Genomic DNA, 11,610 nt, shown 5'->3' with positions numbered 1-11,610 from the left:
CCTAAACTTCAAAGTTCAAAATGTCATTTCCACTACATTTTATGGGTTAAGCTAGTCACTAAGGCCAGCCCAGATTCAAGTGGAAGAGAATTAGACTCCATCTCTTTATGTAAACTTTATTGAAGTATAGTTGATACACAATTTTGTATTATTAATTTTTGCTGTACAGTAAAGTGACTATAATATACATATATTCTTTTCTATTAAGGTTTACCACAGGATATTGAATATAGTTTCCTGTAGGGAACTAAACAGTAGGACCTTACTGTTTATCCATCCCATATATAATAGTTTATATAGGAGCCAGGTCCTATATATATTACACCTGCTAATCCCACATTTTCAGGCCTTCCCTCTCCTCGCCCCACTCCCCCTTGGCAACCAGAAGTCTGTTCTCTGTGTCTGTCAGTCTGTTTCTGTTTCATAAATAGGTTCATTTGTGGTGCATTTTAGATTCCACAAAGAAGTGATATATATTTGTCTTTATCTTTCTGACTTACTTTGCTTAGTGTGATAATTTCTAGGTCCATTCATGTTGTTGCAGATGGCATTATGTCCTTTTTATGGCTGAGTAATATTCCATTTTCAGCTCTTGATGAAAGCAGGGCAGGGTCACACCGCAGAAGAGCAAGGGGCATGGAAAATATTATTGCTTCCATCTTTGGAAAATGTAATCTGCCATACCCACACCCTGAGGATGATTATACAGAAGAGGGAAAGAGTCATGGTCCTTGCTACCTCTGAGCTACCTCACAGTCTTTAGACTTAAGTAAATAACTAATGTTCTAAAGGCTTAAGCCATAGTAAGTTGGATTTTCTGTCAAAGTCCGAAGCAAGAAGCAAACATGATCAGCAAAGACTTTCTGGAGAAGGTGGAGCTTAAACTGGACATTTCAAAATCATTTCAAACTCTTAGACTTTGGTACCAGATACTCCTAGGTCTGAGTTCAGGTTCTGGATTTACTACTAGCTATATGATTCTGAGCAAGTTTGCCTCTGTGAGTTTCAATTCCCTCATTTGAAAACTAGGAATAATAAAACTTGGCTCTAAGTTCATTCTGAGAATTAAATGAGATGATATCTAATAAGAGCTTAGCATGAGACCTGACGCAGAGTAAGTGGTCTGTAAATGTTATTTATCATTGTTATTTTATCATGTTATTGAGATGAGGAAGAGAAACCCAGCTTGCTATGTGTGGTTCCTGACATCATTGCTGATGCTATTGAGGGGACGTGTCAGGAAAGCACTTTGTGAGGGACTTAGCTGCCTCTGGGAGTGCCCAGCTTCCACCTTTGGGGGCACAGGCAGAGCTCAGGGGTCCCGTGAGGGAGGCTGCAGAAGGGCTTCTGCCTTGGGAGAAGATGGACTGCCCCTTAGAGCTCAGTAAGGAGGAAGAGGACCTGATGGGAGGGGCCTGGGTGGGACCCTGGGCAATCAGCTTTAGAGTAGTTGGTGAGGCCTTCCTCTATGGAAACCAGCCCAAGTTGGGACAGGGAGCCGTCCTCTGCAGGTGTGGTGACCAATTTGTTCCAGTTTGCACGTGTCCTTCCCGTCCTAGCACTGAAAATTCCACATCATCTGGGGAGCTGCCCAGTACAGGGCAAACCAGGCTGGCTGGTCAGCTCTTTTTGCCTGGGGTCCTCCGGCTGGAGCACACCATTCTGCAGAGGGTCCCCTGGATGGAGCACACCAGGACTTAGGGAGTCCTCCTCGGGGAGGCCTGGGATGCAAAGCCACCTCCAGGGCAACCTGGTTTTACAGTCTCTAAGTCAGGGACAACAACAGTCCCTCAGCCCTCACAGGCTGCGCTTCCAGGCCCGGGGGTAGCGGGTGTATGCAGAGAAGTAGCAGGCGCTCTCCAGCCATAGTTGGCCGGTCTCAGTCCCCTGTCCGACTCAGGCGTGTCCGACTTTGCAAACCAATGGACTGTAGCCCACCACATTTTTCTGTCGTGGGATTCCCCAGGCAAGAACACTAGAGTGGGTTGCCATTTCTTCCTCCAGGGAATTTTCCCGACTTATGATCAAACCACATCACTTATGTTTCCTGCATCAACAGGCAGATTCTTTACCAATGGTGGGAAGCCCTCAGTTTTCCGGGAGAGATAAATCTGTGCTATTATTACCAGTAGGATCATTTTAGCACCTCAAGGCATGGAAGATACACACTTATGCCTGAGATAGAGCTTCCCTAAGCTAAGTCCTAGAACCGAGATCCCACCATCACTTGCTTTTTCTGGCCACACCACAGTTCAGTTCAGTTCAGTTCAGTTGCTCAGTCGTGTCCAACTCTTTGCGACCCCATGAATTGCAGCATGCCAGGCCTCCCTGTCCATCACCAACTCCCAGAGTTCACTCAAACTCACGTCCATCGAGTCAGTGATGCCATCCAGCCATCTCATCCTCTGTCGTTCCCTTCTCCTCCTGCCCCCAATCTCTCCCAGCATCAGAGTCTTTTCCAATGAGTCAACTCTTCGCATGAGGTGGCCAAAGTACTGGAGTTTCAGCTTTAGCATCACCACAAGGCATGTGGGATTTTAGTTCTCCAACCAGGAAGTGAACCCGTTGCCCCTTGCAACACAAGCATGAAACCCTAACCACTGGACTGCTAGGGAAGTCCCCCACCATTGGGTTCAAGCCAATGGGACTGTGTTCTCTGAAGTTCTAATCTGACACGCAACCTCAGAGTAGTTTACAGTCCTTTCCTGAGGAGGAGCCCGGAAAGGTAAGAAAGAGGTGCTTGGGGCCAGGGAAGGGGAGAGAGAGCACAGGAGACACACTTGGAGGACCTCACAACTGGGTCAGTGCTATCATCCGCTGGATAGTAAGAAAGAGCTTTGGGCTGACATATCCCCGAGGATGATAAAATTGCTTGCTTGTTTTATCCCCCTTTTTCTTGAGAGACTTTTAAAGTGACTATTAAGGAATACAAAGGATGTAAACCCACAACAATAAAGGTAATGGGTGAGGTAACCTTAGTAGACAGATATTACAACAAATTTCAGGACAATAGAAAGCAGATGGAGGGGGAACTGATGCAGTGAGCAGAGAAAGCCTTAGGACAGAGTGCACAGAGGGGAAGATACGGTAAAGGAATGAGGCAGTTTGACCTGCAGATTAATTAAAAGTCTACACTGAACGGTATCTCCCCAACCTTGGGCACCGAGCACCAAGAGAACAGGGTCTACTCTCCAGGGGGAGACCAGGGGGCTTCTGGAACAATCTAACGTTCCCATGTTCTAGCATCAGGGTTGGGAGTGGAGGAAGTCCACTGCTATAGACTGACCGACTGCCCAATCAACTTGAGGCATACAGACTAATTAGCAGCTCTTTAGTACTTCAATTGTAAATGTGAATGGATAGCCAAAGATTGCCACACATTTGAGGAAAGCCACCAAACTGAGAGTAAGACAAACACGAGTCCAGAGGAAATGAAAGTAATGCAGGGAGCAGAAAAGAACTAAAAAAAAAAAAGTTTCACACTCTTAATAGCATCCTCATGGAGATTCAAGGAGATAGTATATCCATAAAATAAAAACTAGATGGTATGAAGAAAAAAGAAACAACCAGAGTACAAGAGAGAGCTCTTGAAAACTTAAATATATATTTTGAATTTTAATAGGTGTCAATGTTTTCAAGTTGAAACTTCTCAGAGAGTGAAATAAAAAGATAAGGAGGTAGTAAATATGAGAGAAAAGATGAGAGACAAAGGACCAATACAAGAAGTTAAAAATCCAACAGATAGGAATTCTAGCAAAAACAGATAAAAATGGAGAAATTATTTAAAAGTTACCTAAGAAAATTTCCCATAAACAAAGTTCACAAAACCTCCATATTTTTTATAATTTTATTTATTTATTTTTCGCTGTGCTGGGTCTTCATTGCTGCACAGGCTTTTCTGTGCTTGCAGCGAGTGGAGGCTACTCTCAAGTTGCAGTGGGTGGGCTTCTCATTGCAGTGGCTTCTCTTGTTGCAGACATGGGCTCTAGGGCACGTGGGTTTCAGTAGCTCTGACATGTGGGCTCAGTCTTGTGGCTCCCAGGCTCTAGACCACAGGCTCAGTAGTTGTGGCACACGGGCTTACTTTCCCACAGTATATGGGATCTTCCACGGGATCTAACCCATGTCTCCTGCTTTGGCAGGTGGATTTTTTTTTTTTTTTTACCACTGAGCCACCAAGGAAACCCCAAGCCTCCATATTAAAAGAGCACAATATGTGCCCCCCAAATGAGTGAAAAAGCAGTCTGCACTCGGATAGCATATCCTGAAACTTTAAAACACAGGTTTAAAGAGGAGATCTAAAACCTTTCAGAGGGGAGAAAAATAAAAACAGGGAAAAAGATCACAAAGGAATAGTAATCAGAGTGACTTCAGAATTCTCAGCAGCAACACAGGATAGTAGAAGTTAGTGGAGAAATACCTCCAAGTGCTGAAGGAATAGAGTCGTATGAACCATCAAGTATCCAGATATAGTAAAGACAGAGAGAGAGATGCCAGGATTCAGAATTTTTATGTCCTATGCACCCTTCCTCAGGGTTACTTAGAAGGGAAGTGACAGATATCCAGCAGGGATATGTGAAGGGAAGTGACAGATATCCAGCAGGCTTGGACTCTAGCAGAGCACGACAGAGCATGAGACTAGAAGGCCTTGGAAGGAAGTCTGGGGAGAGAGGAGACTGGGTGAAAGAGAGACCGGATAAGTATGTGGGAGAGCTAAGAGGCAGTTAGGAATCTGAAGGGAAAAAGTGGCATAAGAAAGAATACGCATTCCAGGAATCACCACCTCTTCCATGAATGATGGTAGCACAACTACGTGCACAGCAGTTTATTAGTTTCTGAGTCTGGGGATGCATCTATAAACAAAGCATTAAAGACGACAGACCAGCAGCTGACAGAAGAGGAAGTCAGGAGTTTGAAGCATGAGGAAGAGTATGTCTTTTCTGACTGGAAAATGGAGGGGCACGTGGGAAGGACCTGAGCATAGCCTCGCACTATGTGTGTCCCGTGACTAATGGTCATCAAGAAAACAGGTATCTCAGTCCTACAACTGCAAGGAATTGACTTTGGCCACACTTCTCTGTGTGGAAGCCTGGAAGTGGATTATTTCCTGATTTTCTACATGAAACCTTGATTTCAGCTTTGTGATACTGTGAGCTGAGAACCCAAATTTCTTACCTATACAACTGTGAGGTAACAAGTGGGTGACATTTAAATTCACCAAGTTTGCAATGATTTATTAGGCAGCAATACAAAACGAAGACCTCTGGCATGCCTTTCCCTTCCCTGCCTCCCCCAAACTCTTAGTTTATTTATGTTCTAAGAGGTGTTTTAGCCCACAGGCTCTCAGACTGCAGCTAGGCAGACCTGGGCTAGAATTAGAATTTCACCTCTGTGAAGATGAGCAGTCATGAACACAGTAAACATTCAATAAACAGAACTATGATGATTGTTCTTATTCATTCTGTGAGTCTCAGTTCAGCTGTCACTCCCCTCTGTAAATATTTCCCTGACTCCCCAGCTCATGCCTCTGGAAAGTTTATTACATCCTCTCCTGTACTTTGTACTTACTGTACTATTGCATGCCTCATACTGTACTGATTAAAGCCGTTACTAGAACTGGACATGGAACAACACACTGGTTCCAATTTGGGAAAGGAATAGTCAAGGCTGTATATTGTCACCCTGCTTATTTAACTTATATGCAGAGTACATCATAAGAAACACTGGGCTGGATGAGGCACAAGCTGGAATCAAGATTGCCAGGAGAAATACCAATAACCTCAGATATGCAGATGACACCACCCTTATGGCAAAAAGTGAAGAACTAAAGAGCCTCTGGCTGAAAGTGAAAGAGGAGAGTGAAAAAGTTGGCTTAAAACTCAACATTCAGAAAACTAAGATCATGGTATCCGGTCCCATCAATTCATGGCAAATAGATGGGAAAACAATGGAAACAGTGACAGACTTTATTTTGGGGGGGGCTCCAAAATCACTGCAGATGGTAACTGCAGCCATGAAATTAAAAGATGCTTACTCCTTGGAAGAAAAGCTATGACAAACCTAGACAGCATATTAAAAAGCAGAGACATTACTTTGCCAACAAAAGTCCGTCTAGTCAAAGCTATGGTTTTTCCGGTAGTTATGAATGGATGTGAGAGTTGGACTATAAAGCAAGCTGAGCGCCAAAGAATTGATGCTTTTGAACTGTGGTGTTGGAGAAGACTCTTGAGAGTCGCTTGAACTGCAAGGAGATCCAACCAGTCCACCCTAAAGGAAATCCGTCCTGAATATTCATTGGAAGGACTGATGTTGAAGCTGAAACTCCAGTACTTTGGCCATGTGCAAAGAACTGACTGATTGGAAAAGACCCTGATGCTGGGAAAGATTGAAATCATGAGGAGAAGGAGACGACAGAGGATGAGATGGTTGGATGGCATCACCAACTCGATGGACGTGAGTTTGAGTAAGCTCTGGGAGTTGGTGATGGACAGGGAAGCCTGGCATGCTGCAGTCCATGGGGTTGGAAAGAGTCAGACACAGCTGAGTGGCTGAATTGAACTGAGACTGCTAATTCATTGAAGGGCAAAATCCCGGTCTGTCTGGAGCCTGCCATAGCCCCTGTCATGAAGAAAGAGTCCTGAGAATGTTTATTGAAGAAGAACCGAGGAACTTTCTAGAACCAGTGAGGGGGGCTGCTTAGGGAAGGGTAAGTTCTATTACTAGGGTAGCTACCTGTCAGGGGGTGCTGGAAAGGGTTGACTTCATGACATCTGGGTTCTTTCTGCCTTCACTGCGTTTTGATGCTGGGATCTGTTCCATAAAAGCACACAAAAAGCCTGGAGGCAGGTGCTAGCTGGTGAGCGACCTCTCCAGCTGAAGTCAGTGGAAGAGGCAGAGTCAGGTGTGAGCGGGGCATCAACTCATCCATTCAATTATTTTAACACACATGGTTAACTCTGGCTGTCCTACGCAGGCAGATGCTGAAGTAGACTTTGAAAAGTAGGTGGGATTTTGACAGGTGCCCCTGGGAGAGAAGTTTTGATAGAGGTCACATTATGATCAAGACCTGACAGATCCAATTCTCCAAAGAGCACTCTGAGGACTGCGCAGGGGGTTCTGAAGTATGCTTTCAGCTAGGAGGGAGGAGAGAAGGAGACATGTGCTTGTTTCCATGGTTCGAGACAGGGACAAGGTGAGAATGAATACAGGAAGGTGCAGGCTTGTAGGTATAGAAAAAACTGACTGGGAACACTACCAGCAAAAAAAGTGGATGCAGTATGGATCCTGGGTGCCCCTTGGTGGCCACACTGAATAACTACACCTGGTAACAGCCAGGCATAGCCGGTGCCCAGCAGAGTATTTCACTTACCTCTGGACAGGGAGGACCCACTCACCCACCTTGGAAGGCCACCTGTTGCATTAGTATCTGGGGTTGTGTGTCTGTGTGCTTGTGTTGCCCAACTGTGTAGGTATATACATGACTCTTTGCAACCCATGGACCATATAGTCCGCCAGGCTCCTCTGTCCATGGAATTCTCCAGGGAAGAATACTAGAGTGGGTAGCCATGCTCTTCTCCAGGGGATATTCCCGACCCCAGGGATCGAACCTGGGTCTCCTGCATTGCATCTGAGTCACCAAGGAAGGCCATATGAGTACATGCAAGTGCATTTGTCTGTGTCTGAGTATGTGTGCTGATGCCTGTGATTGGGCACATTTTTATTTTTGCATGCGTGTATGTACTAGTACCCAAGCAGGCATTTGTGTGTGCTGATGCCAGGGTGTGCATCTGTATATTTGTATATGTATCTGTTGTCCCATTGCTCGTGTCTGAGAGCATGTGTGTTAACGCAAATTTGGGGGCCTTGGCTTTCTTTTCTGTCACACATTGAAATAGTTAAGCTCCATAATCTTTTTGTTTGTTTAAAGTTTGCTCTTGGATGCAGGCCTGTTTGAGAATAACTAGCAGATGCAAAAAGCATCCATTATGTATTTTTGCAATTAGCCGAAAACCCAGAAACTTTTTCTTAAATAACAGACACAATTCTGTGGGCTGCTTATTGCTGGGAGCCACCTCCTCTCTCCGGCTTGCCTGAATCGGCATTGGGCCCAGCCCCAACCCAGGCCAAGCCAAGGAGGGTTTGCACACTGTCCCCAGCGAGATGGAAAAACCATTAAGAGTTCAGAATAGAACTCAAGGGACAGCTTACAGTGAGGAGGAGAAAGAGAAGAATAAAGAGGAGGGCTGAGGGGAGGAAAAGTACAGCCTCCAAAATCTGAGAAGCGTTTGTCACACCAGCTCGTCCAGCCTAGCAGCTATCCAGGTTCTGGTCTGGATGCAGCAGAACAGACACAGGACAAATCTATATTCTTTTAGTTTTTTTATGGCTTGTTCATTGTTATTTTCCCGCCTTCTCCTTGCATATTCCCGTCTCCTGTTGTTTGGAACACGGTCTCCCCTGCCCCTCGAGCAGTCTCACTGCCATCCTTTTGCTAGTGCTGTTTCTTTCCCTCTCTCGGAACACACTTCTCTCCTCCAATGCAAACCAGGCACCTCCTGACCACCAGCAGTATTACCATTAGCAAACTTCATTGAGTACCTATCCCAGGTGCTGAGAAGGGGCCCTGGGAGACAGAAATAGAAGTTTAGGGAAACTTTGCTTTGAGTTCTTATGTGAAGGCAGAGTCTCATTTCTCAGTTTCTCCTCTCCACTTCTATGGACAGAGAGCTGTTCTGTGTCCTGGGTTTCAGGAGAGATCAGAGAATGTGGTTGGGGTTCAGGTGGACTTCAGACTGAGATTACAACTTGAATAGGATGGTCTGTGAATACATTGCTGGGCTAGAAGAATCTAAAGCATCCTGCAGAGCAGGCTCCTAGGCTCTGCTTCCTCCAGTGATGGGAAACTCATCAAATTCTCAAGCAGATCAGTTAACTGCTGGGTGGCTCTGACTTTCAAAAGTCTTCCTTACGTTGCTTCTGGTGCCCTTGCTCTGCCTGCAAGCCCACACTAAACATAGCTACTCCGTTTTTCTTTAGGCTAAAGAAAGTGACAGAGGCCTCCTGGGCTCACCTTTTGTTTTTTTTGTTTTTTCACCTTAACTTTCAAGACAGTGACAGCTGCTAAGTGAGATGAAGGCAGCTCCACTATGTCAAGTTGGCATTCATTTGACAGCTTCTTTAGTGGGGGACCATTTGTGATTTTCTCAAAGTATTTCTCTCCCCTAAACCCATGAGCTTCAGATGGCAGGCTAGGCAAATATTTGATCTGTAAGCTTCCATTAAGGTTGTTATCAATTTGTCAATTCATCACACATTGAGCACCATGCTAGGCATTACGGAAACAAATACCAAGAACACGTAGTCCCTTGCCTGTAGAGAAGCAAGGCTGGGGATTTCCAGTACTGCCTCTGGCCACTCTGTTTAGCACACTGGTTCTCAGAGTACCTATACCAGCATCACCTGGAACTTTAAAAGAAATACAAATTCTTGGACCATACCTCAAATAGACTGAACCACAGAAATTCTGGGTATGGGCCAGCAATCTGGGTTTAATAAGCCTTCCAAATGCTTCTGATACATTTGAAAGTTTGAGAACCACTGGTTTAGATTCACCTGGGGAACCCTTAAATCAGAATTTCTGGAGTCTGAGGCATTTTTTTTTTCTATTTTTCAAGAGTGTTATTGATAATTTTATTTATTTATTGGTTGTTCTAGGTCTTCATTGCTGCACAGGCTTTTCTCTAGCTGTGGCAAGCAGGGGCTACTCTCTAGTTGCGATGAGTGAGCTTCTCATTGCGGTGGCTTCTCTTGTTGCTAAGCACAGGCTCTAGGATATGCGGGCTCCAGGAGTTGCAGCACAAGGGCTCAGTAGTTGTGGTTCCTGGACTTTAGAGCACAGGCTCAGTAGCTGTGGCACATGGGCTTTGTTCCTCCATGGCATGTGGGATCTTCCCAGACCAGGGATTGAACCCATATCCCCTGTATTGGCACTGAGCCATCAGGGAAGTCCAGCATTGGTTTAAAAAAAAAAAATGGTTTAAAAGACATTGACTAAAATTGAAGCACATGAATAAAATCTATTAAAAACTATAGGTTCTGGTGCATCACAAGATGAATTGCTTGCTTTCCCAAGTCCTTGATAGTAATGACGGGGATAATAGCATACTGGTGTTAAGCAATGGGAGCTGGTTCTAGGCCTAATTCTGCTTCTAAGTAACTGGGGGCAGGGGGCATTGAGGAAGACACCTTCCTTCTTTCAATACCAATAAAATGTATTAATAATAAAATCTATTAAGAATATACTCTGTGCCAAGTTAGTTAAGAGAATAAAGAAATACAACTAAGACCTTTTAGAGACTTCTTTCCCAAAGACTCCATTTATCAAGAACTATTATATAAGGATAATTACTGAGTGACAACAATGTGCAGGTCCTGGAAAAGAAAAGAGAGATGACAAGACAGACAACTTTTCTGCTCTCCTGGCACTTGTAATCTAGCACAGATCAACAGGAAGTACACTGAGAAAACTTCATAAATTGTGCATATGTGCAATAGAGAAGATACATGAGGGTAATGGGCTAGTGACAGAGGAAGTCTGGTAAGCTATTAGAGTCACACTTCAAAACTGGGCTTAAGAACAGGGCAGCAGGGACTACTAGAGAGACAGGAGGCGGATGTGACCAGGTCCAGAGGTCTGGGCTCCAGCTCCAGACTCACAACTGTCAAGCTGTAAAGATCATGGGGCAGCTGACTTGGGCTCCTTGGACCTCAGTTTAATCACCCATGAAACAGGTTGGTAAGTGAATCATCGCAACCTGCCTTGTTGGGAAAACAAAATTAGATCAGCGGTAAAAAGGTTCTCCATAATTAAAAGCACTCTACAGAAACAGAAGACAGTTTAGAAACCAGGGGCTGTATACTGTATTCCTAACAAGTCTGCCTCAAAGATGTTTTGAAGGAACGGATGACCAGATTTTTAACTGACTCTCTGATCTCAGTCACAGGGTTAGCATCTCTGACATTTGGCTTGCTATGTGATCAATTAACTCAATGAAGATGGCAGATCCTTGCATGAATGTAATCACACACTGTAATAATGCCTCTTGTTGCATCTATTATTTTAGCAACTGGCCATAATTTGTGTATTATCATATAAAAGAATGATTTAGCTGATGACTATAAAATGGCTGCTTTCTTAAGTCAAAGACACAATCTAAACTCAGAAACATCATGAAATTACTAAAAGTTAAAAGTAAATAGACAGATGGTGTTAAGGGCATCACCTTAACAGCTGAAACCCATTTTCATTAACAAAACACTCATGGAGAGGAGTGGGAATGAGATTTATTATCAGGAAGACTTCTTGACAGATTAAGAATTGGTGGTTGGTAGGAGTGATTATGGGCGGAATAAGTAAGTTCCTACAAAAGCCAACATGTATGAAGTAGTTCAGTTCAGTTCAGTTGCTCAGTTGTGTCTGACTCTCTGTGACCACATGAACTGCAGCATGCCAGGCCTCCCTGTCCATCACCAACTCCCGGAGTCTACCCAAACCCACGTCCATCGAGTCGGTGATGCCATCCAACCATCTCATCCTTTGTCGTTCCCCTT

Source organism: Bison bison, unplaced genomic scaffold (genome assembly GCF_000754665.1).
Source record: "Bison bison bison isolate TAMUID 2011002044 unplaced genomic scaffold, Bison_UMD1.0 scf7180017864033, whole genome shotgun sequence".
NCBI lineage: Eukaryota > Metazoa > Chordata > Mammalia > Artiodactyla > Bovidae > Bison > Bison bison.
This window is presented reverse-complemented; position numbering follows the sequence as displayed.